An 11,410-nucleotide genomic window follows, 5' to 3' on the forward strand; every position below is an offset into this window, starting at 1 on the left:
TGCTGGGACTGTGAAGGTTTCTTTTGCTTGTTTTTTCTTTACTTTGCTTAGCCACATTGAGGAAGTTTTGTGTTGTTGACTCCTCATCCAAATCCCTATTTGTCTGATCAATTGGTAAGTCAATTTTCTTTGTATTTTTAGAACAAATTATATCTGTACTTCTCTTCACATTTTTCAGCTTTTTATTTGCAGAGCTATTTACATGTTGTAGCTGGCCAGAGTTCAATGTAACAGTATTATTTTCTACATTCTGCACAGCAACCTTCACAGTTGTTTCTTGCTTACCTGGATCCTTAGCAGTGTTTTTTGTTTTAGCAGTACTATCTTCTGCACTCTTTTGTTTTGATTTATTCTGCTAAGACTTGTTGATACCTGCTATTATTCCACCAGGGTCCTCATCATTACACAATCCTGCTTTATCATGGATTAATTATGCATTTGGAGAAAACTGGATTTCGGCATTTTGTGACTCTTTATTTTTTGCGTTTACACTTTGATCCTCTTAGTTATTTGTTTCCCCTTCTGTTTCCTTGTCGCTTGCCATTCCATCTGGAATTTCTCCCTCTGTTGCATCTTCCTCAGGTTGGTTTGACCATAATTTATTTTCATTCCACTTTATTTTTTCAATGCTTTTAAAAAGATCAAAATCAATATCGTCCACTTGGTCATTGTCACTGGTTATCTCCTCTTCCTGCCTTGTTATTGCATCAGTTGTATTTACTTTGTCTGCATTTTGGGCCAACTCTACATCTACCCTTGTGTCTTTTGATGGGATCTCTTGACAAGAAGTGTTTACACCTACCACACTATTAGGATAATTTTTTTGTACCCCAGCGGGTGTCGATTCCCCATTGCTAACATCTTTTGTTCTAAATTTTTTCATTTAACTCGTTTGGGTATTTTTTTTGGGGATATTCTGGAGCTTTTAGAGAGAGGGAAGAACAATTCTAGAGAGAGGAAGAAGCTCAAGTGCCTTGTTCATAAAACATTTTGTCCAATCCTTTAAATCCAACAAGAAATACCTCAAGATCTTCATCTAAGAGGTAAGGATCTATACACTAGACTTTAATTTCGAGTTTGGGGTATAAGATGGGTTATTGAGGTTTGATTCTTGGATGTAATAGTATTATGTATACATGCATGTACAAATTAGGTTTGTGGGAAGATTGTTGAACATAAATAAGTAAAGATTGGGTTGGGGAATGAAGGAAACCTTGTAAAAAAATTTGAAATAAAGATGCTCAATTAGTATTTGATAAAATGACCAAATGAGCTGAAACTATGAATACCTTCCTAATTTGTGCTCAATTTTGTTATGTCTCAAAGTATATTGGGATTGCTAGAATTTTCGGAACGTCGTAGTAACTTAAGGAAAGCTTAAACAAGGTATGTATGGCTAAAACCCCCTCTTCTTAGAAATTGAGCTCCTTTGGTGTCCATGCAAATGTTGTTAGGACCGAAATTTGATTGATATATTGATTATTACTTTATATGAATTAGTGCTGCAAAATATATAAGTGAAAGGTGAGTCTCAATATGTTCAATATGCTATCCTTGGAAATTTAAGGATGTGAGAAGAATGTGAACCATGTGTTGAAATGCCTAGACTTCAAGCCAAGTTTAAACTGAGATTGTTATGCCAAATTGTGTGAGAAAACTCGTTATGGTTGATCCTCCAAATTTTTCTTATGTGTACAAAATATATTTGATTGATTGTGTCTAGTTGTTGGTAATATATAAAGATATTTGGAAGTGAAATAAGTGCATTGTGGGATATGAAATACGACCATTGCGCCATAAAAGAAGAATCGTATGTATGGCCAAAAGAGCAAATAAAGTAATGATGTTGAGAGTAGCTAAAGGTACCAATGAAACTAAGTACGATGTGAAAGGTATATTGTGTATAGTATGTGAATCCTATGGACAGGATATAAAACGCAGAGGCATATAATATAATATGTGGGCCCTATGGACGGGCTATGAAACATATTGGTATATAAGATAATATGTGAACCCTATGGACGGGCTATGAAACACATAGGTGTATAATATGATATGTGAACCCTATGGTCGGGCTATGAAACGCATAGGTGTATAATATGATATGTGAACCCTATCGACGGGCTATGAAACGCATAGGTGTATAATATTGTGAGCACGTGATTTTTGTTCTACGCAACATTCACTCCAAAAGAAATAAAAATAATAGCAAATGGTCTTGCTGTACAATTTTTTGGATTTTTACGTGGCATTTCGTTAGTTATTTGTAATTTTGTCCATTTTTATTTTTATCAAACAAAATACAAAAAAAATGTGTGTCATGTGTAGTTGAATCATAGTCCGGTTATTAAAAGGAAAATCACGAAATATGCATGTTTTGTCCTATTTGTCGCCTTGGTGATTTTACCTATTTTTAATATTTTTGATATGTGTGTAATAATTGTATTAAGTGTTTAATTAATGGGGTTTAATTTTGTTTAATTAGGTTTTTGTTTTAAAATTAAAAATAAAAGAAAAAGAGTGCAAAATTGGCCTGAAATCAAGTTTGGGCCTGTTTCCCATTTATAATCTGAGGCCCAAATCGAGCCCAAAATGTGTGTTTGGCCCGGTCCAGGCCAGCTGACCTCAGGGGCGTCCAAACGACGTAGTTTTGATCTGGTCTGATCTGGGCCGTTGATCTCAGAATGATCAACGGCCAAGATCACATCCCCCGTACCCACGTATAGATCCGACCCGTTCAACCTTGGTCCAACTCAGCCCCGTGCACTTGAAACGACACCGTTTCCCTTTAGTTAGATAGATCACAGCCATTGATCATCGGCAATCCAATGGCCAACATCCAATTACTCACCCCGTATATAAACCCTTCCCCCTTTCACCCCGCGCCTAATCCAAACCCCCCCTGCCTCAGTCATCCCCTTCACGGACTCAAAACCCCAGAAGCCTAAGAGCCGCCCCCTTTCCCTTCGCCATTAAACCCGGCGGCATGGACGCCGGTGACCCCCACCTTAACACTATAGATGCACCTCACCATCCTGAACCCAAATCCACCAACCGCTTGCTTCGAATCAGTCCCTAGGCTCTCGAATCTTCATTTGAAGATTCGAGCAGAACTCCCATCTACACCGATCAACCCCAGTTTCACACCAGACAGTCCCCGGACCTCCCTCGTGACCAAACCATGCTTGGTTTGGTCTGAATCTAACCAGGGAAACCTAGATCCCAAATCTACCCTTAGGAACCTTAGAAGTCCTGATGCCTGGTCTATGGCCATTTGAACTAAAGATTAGGGTCTAATGGATCTTAATCGTAGTGTTCTCAATAGAGAACACTTCGATTAAAGTCCATTCAACCCCAAGAAAGATCGATTTCAAATCCGAGCTGGGGTTTTCTGATTTTTAAGGCTTAAGGTAATTTTTGTTTTCTTTATTCAGTTTATTTTGTCTGCTACAATTGAATGTCTGTTCGTATGTTTTGTTTGATTTATGTTATTGAATTTTTGTCGACTGTTGTTATCCACCTTACCCCCCTCTGTTTGATCGAGTCTTTCTTTCATTTACTGATAATGTGTGTTTGTGTAAGCTGTACAATCAAACGAATTTGAAATGGTTCGTTTAATTAGTTCCCAAGGTCATTTCTGTATGGATAGTACAATCTGAACCCCTTGTTCGATACTGCTCGATTCCAATCATTGGTTTCAATTGTATATGCTACAATTAGTATAGTCGAGTCGATATACGTCGCCAATTAGTTTGGCTTTGAAGGATATCAATCTGATTCATATTGTGGATTTCCTGTTGAAGTGTGTTTGAATCCAATTAGGAACTGAGTGTAGTTGTTTGTCAGTTGTTCAATTCAGAAACCTTTGAGGATGTTGTTTATAGTTGCAGTTCAAACTTTGTTCTGAATTGGTGGCATGTGCACTTGTGCACAACATGTGCATAAAGGCCCTTTTTTAAGATTAAAATAGTTTGACAGCATATGCTGTCAGATTATATTCTTGCTGCCCATGTTTGCTTTTAGTTTAATAAAATGATAAAGGGGACTATCAGGGAATGTCATGGGAAGGGTTTTATTTTAAGTAGTTGAGTGGAAAGAAAATAAACCACATGGGGGGGTTCTGATGTGTTTTAACAGGCTGTGAATAGCCTGATATTAGGTTATAAAAAGAGGCAGAACTTCCATTTTTTGGGACGGGGATTTTAGAAAAAACATAGATACAGAGAGAGATAGATTCAGAAAAGAGAGATAAAGGCATATAGACAGAGGGGGATTCAGATTGATTTTGATAGAGCACATATACAGATAGATAGAGGGGTTAAGAGATAGAAAACATACATGCTGTTTCTTCCTACTGTTGTTTGGGTTTCATTTGTTCAACCTGTTCAATCAATTCGGATTTCTGCCAAGTCTCAACTAAGTTTATTGGTTGGTTTGCATTGGTTGTTCTCCTGGACTTGGTCTGTCTTAGAGCTTTGTTTCTACTGCATTGTTTGCTGCTGTTATTTTGTTACTGCTTGTTCCATCGGCTATAGTTGCATCTTGCACTGGGATTTGTCCTGTTGTTATCTGCTGTTACTGCTGCTGCTTCTGTTGCCATTGCTACTCTACTGACTTCTCTTCTTCTTCAATTGTAAGCATTTCCAGGTACACACTTCTGAAACCTTGTGTTATTGAAAGCTTGAAGTTTGAAGTAGAAATAAAGAAATGAATGTTGTTTACTTTACAATACTTGTATTCAAAACATAGCAATAGGTTGAATGGTAGTTAGCCTGTATTTGTTTAAGTTCATTCCATCTACAATTACTCTGTATGAATTAACACACATCCTAACCGAGGTGGACTACTAGATAGTACTATTGTTAGATCAGTTCATAGCTCATTAATTATACATTTGTGCAGTATGTACTTAATAGAAGTTCAGTTTATTTAACACTATGGGTTTATAGTTGTTAAGTTGTTTGTATGACGAGGGGTGCGTGTGTGTTTTAGTATATTGACAGTTAAATCTCAGCTTCTATTCTTGTTCCCTAACATGTAAGGCAGGATGCTTTTAATTCAACAAAAAGACTGATCCTAACTCTGAATCGTTTAAATTAACTCTATCAAATTGGGTTGCGTTAGGCAGTTTATAGGATCACGTCTGAATCCCATTGGTAGTAGCTTATAGTAGTCAATGCTGTTAATCTGTTCAAAAGGTCAGTTTGAATTAAAATGAGACAGACGCCTAGGGTGAGTTTAGCATGATATTTGCCTTGCATGCAATTTCTTTTATCAAACTGAAAACATGTCCAATAAAGTACAAAATTTTTCCACCTCGCAATAATCAATCAGATAACTAATAAGAGGCCGGGATTAGCTAAGCATGCAATTCAATTAGCATACATTTTCTTTCTTCTATTTTCTTAGTGACGAGCATAATAGAAATGTAGTCACTTTAGGATAGTCCTTCAAAAATAATGAGGCGAACCTCACCAAATAAAAATGCAAATTGCGGGGTCCTCAATAATTAATCATAATAAATACTTAGAATTTGGGACAGGCCGTTTAGCGAATTTTACGGCCTTCCCAAAATAACAATACGCTAGTTGCTTTAGGCGCACCTTTAATAATTGAACCTTCTTAAACATGGGTGCACATTGATGTGACCCAAATCCAAATCTCAACGGAGTCAAAATGTGTCGACGACCACGGGTGCATTGATTGTGACGTGGTTCGAAATGCATTTTTGCGACATTGCAATTCTATAAAAATAAATGATAATAATAAAAGCGGTTTTAAACTTAATAAAAGCACATAAGTCACAACATGTATTTAAATCAGATATTTAGCCATTATAACAATTTAAGCGACCGTGCTAGAACCACGGGATTCGAGGGTGCCTAACACCTTCCCTCGGGTCAACAGAATTCCTTACTTAGAATTTCTGGTTCGCAGACTTCATTTGGAAAAGTCGAAAATTTCCTCGATTTGGGATTCAAGAAAAACCTGTGACTTGGGACACCAAAAACTAAACCTTTCCCAAGTGGCGACTCTGAATTAAATAAATAATCCCATTTCGAATATTGTCACTTAAATTGGAAAAACTCCCTCGCGCATTTACCCTCCGGGACGGGCGCGCAAAAAGGAGGTGTGACAGCTCTGGCGACTCTGCTGTGGATTAAGTAACCCAGAACCACTGGTTCAGGGTTCAAGAATTCGAGCTTAGAATAATTGTTATATTTGGCTTTATTATCTGATATTTATTACATGTTTTGATATAACATGCTGAATGTTGTCTTTTACCGCTTTGATATTATCTGAACTGTATATAAACTGTGCCGAAACCCTTCCCTTCTTACCTCCGGGGAGAAGCTCGCTGGTCGAGACTCCCTATTCTGTTAGTGTCAATACCTGAAATAAGAAAGAGGCCGGACAAGTTACAAAGCCGGATGATCTCGCGGGTCCCCGGTACGTAGCCGCCTCCTCGACCCGAGTTGTCCGCTCGGGTACACAGTCTAGAACATATACTCAGGTTATAAACCTAGTATAACGAGACTTCATGCCGGATCCTTAGTAGGAACGCTTATTTGCATCATGTTGAATTTGACATAGGGGACTCAACACAGGGGTTGGGCCCGTCTAGGACAGGCAACCTGAAATGAAAAGACCATCCTTCTGCATCCCGTTTTGTTTTGCGCATTCATTTGCTTCGGATCTTCATGTTGACCGGTTCCTAAAAAAAAGGAAAACTTAAAAAGGGAAGAAAAATAGCAGTGTAGGGGAGATAAGTACTTATTTTGGAAAAAATAAAACCAATGTCCAAGTAATGTCAAAACCTCACCGATTTTTTTTTTAAAAAATAAAATAAAATAAAATATGTCTTTTAGTTTGATTTATTAGAAATCCAAAAAAAAAACATGCTATTTAGCAGTCCTTGAGAATATTTTCTTTATCTCTTTTTGAAAGAAAAATAAAAAAAAACTATAATAATAATATATATAAAAAAATACTTTCCTGCTTTTTCTTTTAAAATTTGTATTCCAAAAGAAAGGGGTTTAATTAATTAACTTTATTTCACGAGGTACCGAACTACGCCGGTTTGATTCTCACCGGATGTGAGATACGTAGGCAACCCCCATCGGGTTCAACCCACTTTTTGCTAAGATAGCCAAAACCAACAAAACAAAAAATGTGTCAAAATAAGTCAGGTGGTGCTGTTTTATCATAAATAGCCGAATGTTCCCAAAAGGGACGCCGGAAGGCTGACTTTGCATAAACAGCCACCTTTTGGGTCGTGTTTTGTCCAATTGACCCACACAGCCTTAAAATCTTCATCCCCGAAGTGTTGAAAGGCCGTGTTCGAAAACTTGATCCTTCTTGTAAAATATTTTTGAGTCAAGTTATTTTTGTTAAAATCACCCTAATAAATGTGCAGGATGAGCACGATGCAAAATGAACATTTTTCAATAATGACCAAAATCCCTGTCAAGTTACGGCTATGGTGGAATGATTTAGGTGCTGAGGGGCAAGACGAGGTCAAGAAATATTTGAAAGGTCTCACGGGTTTACTGGAAATCCTGCCTCGAGGGGATATCATAAGAGCTTTGGTTACCTACTGGGACCCAGCACACAATGTTTTCCATTTCTCCGATTTTGAACTCACCCCGACTCTGGAAGAAATGGCTGGGTACATCAGGAATGCTGAACTTCCGTTAAGGCAAAAATACCTAGTCGCCCCAAGAGCCGTCACGGTACATCGATTCCTGGACTCGCTAAAAATACCCAGGACGGTCCGCAATCCAGATTTGGCCGCCAGTTTTTGTAATCCATGCTTCGTATACGACAGGTATGGTCATGTAGGAGGATTCAACAATCCGATTAACAAACCATGCAGCAAAGGTAGTCGTCAGAAGTGGGATAAGCACAGACGGGTGGCTTTCATGATAACATTTTTGGGCCTTTTAGTATTTCCAAGGAAAGATGGGAATATTGATCTGAAGATGTCCGGGGTAGTCAGTACTTTGCTCACTCAAAGCGATAGCACTCTCGCGTCTTTGGTGGTATCTGATATCTTTCGAGCTCTCACAGCTTGCAAAGCTGGGGGGGAATTTCTTCAAAGGTTGTAACTTGCTGTTACAAATGTGGATGACTGAACATCTCTACCATCGTTCCGAGCTCTTGAGCCATGGTTCCTCGGAGAGAACCTGCATAGAAGAATTTTACTCAAGAACCAAAGAGATCAGTCTGCCCAAAGGAGTTATGGCATGGACCACATTCTTTCAAGCTCTTACTGTCAGCCAAATACAATGGACACTGGGATGGTTGCCTGTTGACGAAGTCATACATATGCCAGCAACTAGAACTCATTTCTTACTGATGGGGCTTAAGAGCATTCAACCTTACGCGCCCTGCCGAGTTTTGAGACAGCTCGGAAGATGCCAGACAGTACCGCATGAGGAAGATCTTAGCACTCAAATAATTGAGATAAGTCCTGAAGGACAGTTTCCAGAAGCGAAAATTCGCCAGATCTGGAGTGAGTGTCAATATTTGAAATCAGATACTTGCGTGCGGGATCGAGCCAAAGGTGAGACGGCGCCAGGTTACCTTGCATGGTATAGAAGGGAACTCGAGCATGAAAGGCCGGCTAAGAGACCCTACATCCAGAATTTTGCCGAATCGTCGCAAAGGCAGTGGGATTGGTTAGCAAAAGAAAGAGGCTATTGCGCCGAAATCAGCAGGTTAAAGCAACAAGTGGAAAGCCTGAAATATGAGCACAACGTGCAAGTTGCTACCGATCTTGGAGAGCGGAACAGGTTGGTTCAAGAAAACGAAATGCTCAGAGCCCAGATCAAACAGATAAGGATGGATGCGGATAAACAACCAAGGAGTCGATCAGACGAGCAGTTGATAAAAAGGCTAAAAAGTGAAATCAAGGAATGGCAAGAGGGTTTAGAGAAATCTGAAAACGTCATAGCAGAGCTCAGGGCACAGTGGGATACAAGAGCAGATAAGCATCGCCGATACTTGAATCAATTAAAAGGCGACCCCGAGAAAACTGTTGCTAAAATGAAGAGAGAGATGGCTACACTTGAGATCAAAGCAGCTAATCAGGCCAAGGATTTCCAAATTGAGAGCAGATACTGTTACAACATGTTAGCCCAGATGAAATTAGAAGTGCGGCGACTAAAGAATCAGCATATGTAGGATTCTTAGATATTCAAGACGTGCAGTGATCAGATAAGACGCCTATTCATAGAGAAGAAACAAACCAGAGATAGAATCAGGGCCATTCCCCACGCCATTATCAGACGGTGTCTACGGTGTGAGAACATGACCAGCGTTACCGTTCTCTCAGCAGTGATGGGTTATGTCAAGCAGACCATGCACGAGTTGAAGCAACTTGAAAGGGTTCTCACACCTAGGACCGCGGCGAGGCCGAACGATGCCCCGCGGTCACCGATTTTCAGAACCATAATGTATTCATAGGTCGAGTCTGTATCTTAACATCTTCTGTCCATTTTTTCGCGTTAGGGTGTTTTAGTCTGTTTGAGTCTATGTTTATTTTTTAAGTTTTGTTTTTCCTTGTTCGAAATATTGCTTGTAACAGATCATTTCAGTAATAAAATGTGTGTTTCTTTTACACTCATCTGTTTTTGAACTACGTAATGATCTGATTCACGTGGCATCGTGATACGTAGGCAATCCTCATCGGATCCGGTCACGTTTTAACCAAAGAGAAAAATTGAAAAAAAAAATAATAATAATAATAAAAGGGAAGCCTAAAAAAGAATGCCGGAATGACGCATGCTTTCGTCGCAAACATGTAGGAATCCATTTAACTGTATAGGTGCATCATGCCCCAACGTGAGATTGCCTATCTATTATTTAATCTGAATTAACCGTTTGTCGTTGAGTTCCTCCAGGTTTTTGGAAAAGATGGTTGGTTTGGTGAAAGTCTGGCCTCGCACTCATACTTCACGAGGTCGAAAGGGAGTGTTCAATTACCTGTTATTAAGTCCAGAGGCGGTGCTCACACTTATTTCACAAGGTCCAAAAGAAGCATAGAAATGTCTGCAGAAATTCCTTTACCAACAGTTCCTGTTTCCGAGGAGAGTTCGATCTCAGCTATCCTCACGCCCGAATCCGCAACTGCGGAGGAAAATAGAATCCTACGACTCCGCATGTTGGAAATGCTGGATGACTGGAATAATGGGAAAGAGCCACCAAGTGTCGTCCCTAGATTCCCTGAGTTATTCTCCAGGACAAGCGAGACTTCTAATGTCCCCATAAGCTATCCTACTACCCCGTTCGGATACCCAGCCATTTCGGCATTCTCTGCTAGATCGCCCTCTGATTCTCATCCCCAGATATCAGCAACAGATGCAAACACAAACATCTTTACTGCACCACCCTGCCTGATTACGGCACAACCTGCTACGTACAAGCCAAATTTTGACTTATCCTCATTTACATTCCAGGCACCCTCTTTCTCAAAGGAACCAACTCGGTTCGTCAGCAGCACTCATCCTTCACAGCCTCAGTACGAGCTTGCACCTGGGCAAGATCAGAACCCCAGAATTGCTGAACAAAATGAGATGGCCAAAAGGATGAGAAGCCTTGAACAGAGTTTGAAGAACATGCAAGGTTTGAGCGGACAGAAAAGCGTCTCCTACACAGATCTATGCATGTTCCCTCATGTGCACCTGCCAGTGGGTTTCAAGACCCCAAAGTTTGAGAAGTACGATGGACACGGTGACCCCATTGCTCATCTGAAGAAATATTGCAACCAATTGCGGGGAGCCGGCGGAAAAGAGGAACTATTAATGGCATATTTCGGGGAAAGTCTGGTAGGAATAGCCTCGGAATGGTACATGGACCAAGACATGTCCCGATGGCATATATGGGATGATCTCGCTAGAGATTTTGTGAGACAATTCCAGTATAACATCGACATCGCACCAGACCGAAATTCTCTGTCGAACTTGAAGAAGAAACCTTCAGAAAGCTTCAGAGAATATGCTATTAAGTGGCGCGAGCAGGCGTGAGGGTGAAGCCTCCCATGGATGAGGTGGAAATGGTCACTACTTTTCTCCAGGCTCAAGAGTCTGACTATTTCCAAAACATGATGTCAGCCATGGGAAAGCCGTTTGCAGAAGCGATTAAGATTGGAGAGATGGTGGAGAATGGTCTGAAAATAGGTAGGATTTTGAGTCAAGCAGCCATAAGGGCGACCTCCCAAGCCGTCCAAAGCGGGTCCGGAGGAATGGCAAGAGGGAAGAAAAAGGAAGAAACAGCCATGGCAGCCTCAGAAGCAAGAGAATATCGTAATCTCAGGCCTCGTTTTCCGGAAAGGACCTCGCAACACTACTACCCCCACTCAAACACGGCATATCCTCCTCAACCCTACATGGTCATGAACACCCAGCCT

This window comes from Nicotiana tabacum, chromosome 5 (assembly GCF_000715075.1).
Source record: "Nicotiana tabacum cultivar K326 chromosome 5, ASM71507v2, whole genome shotgun sequence".
NCBI lineage: Eukaryota > Viridiplantae > Streptophyta > Magnoliopsida > Solanales > Solanaceae > Nicotiana > Nicotiana tabacum.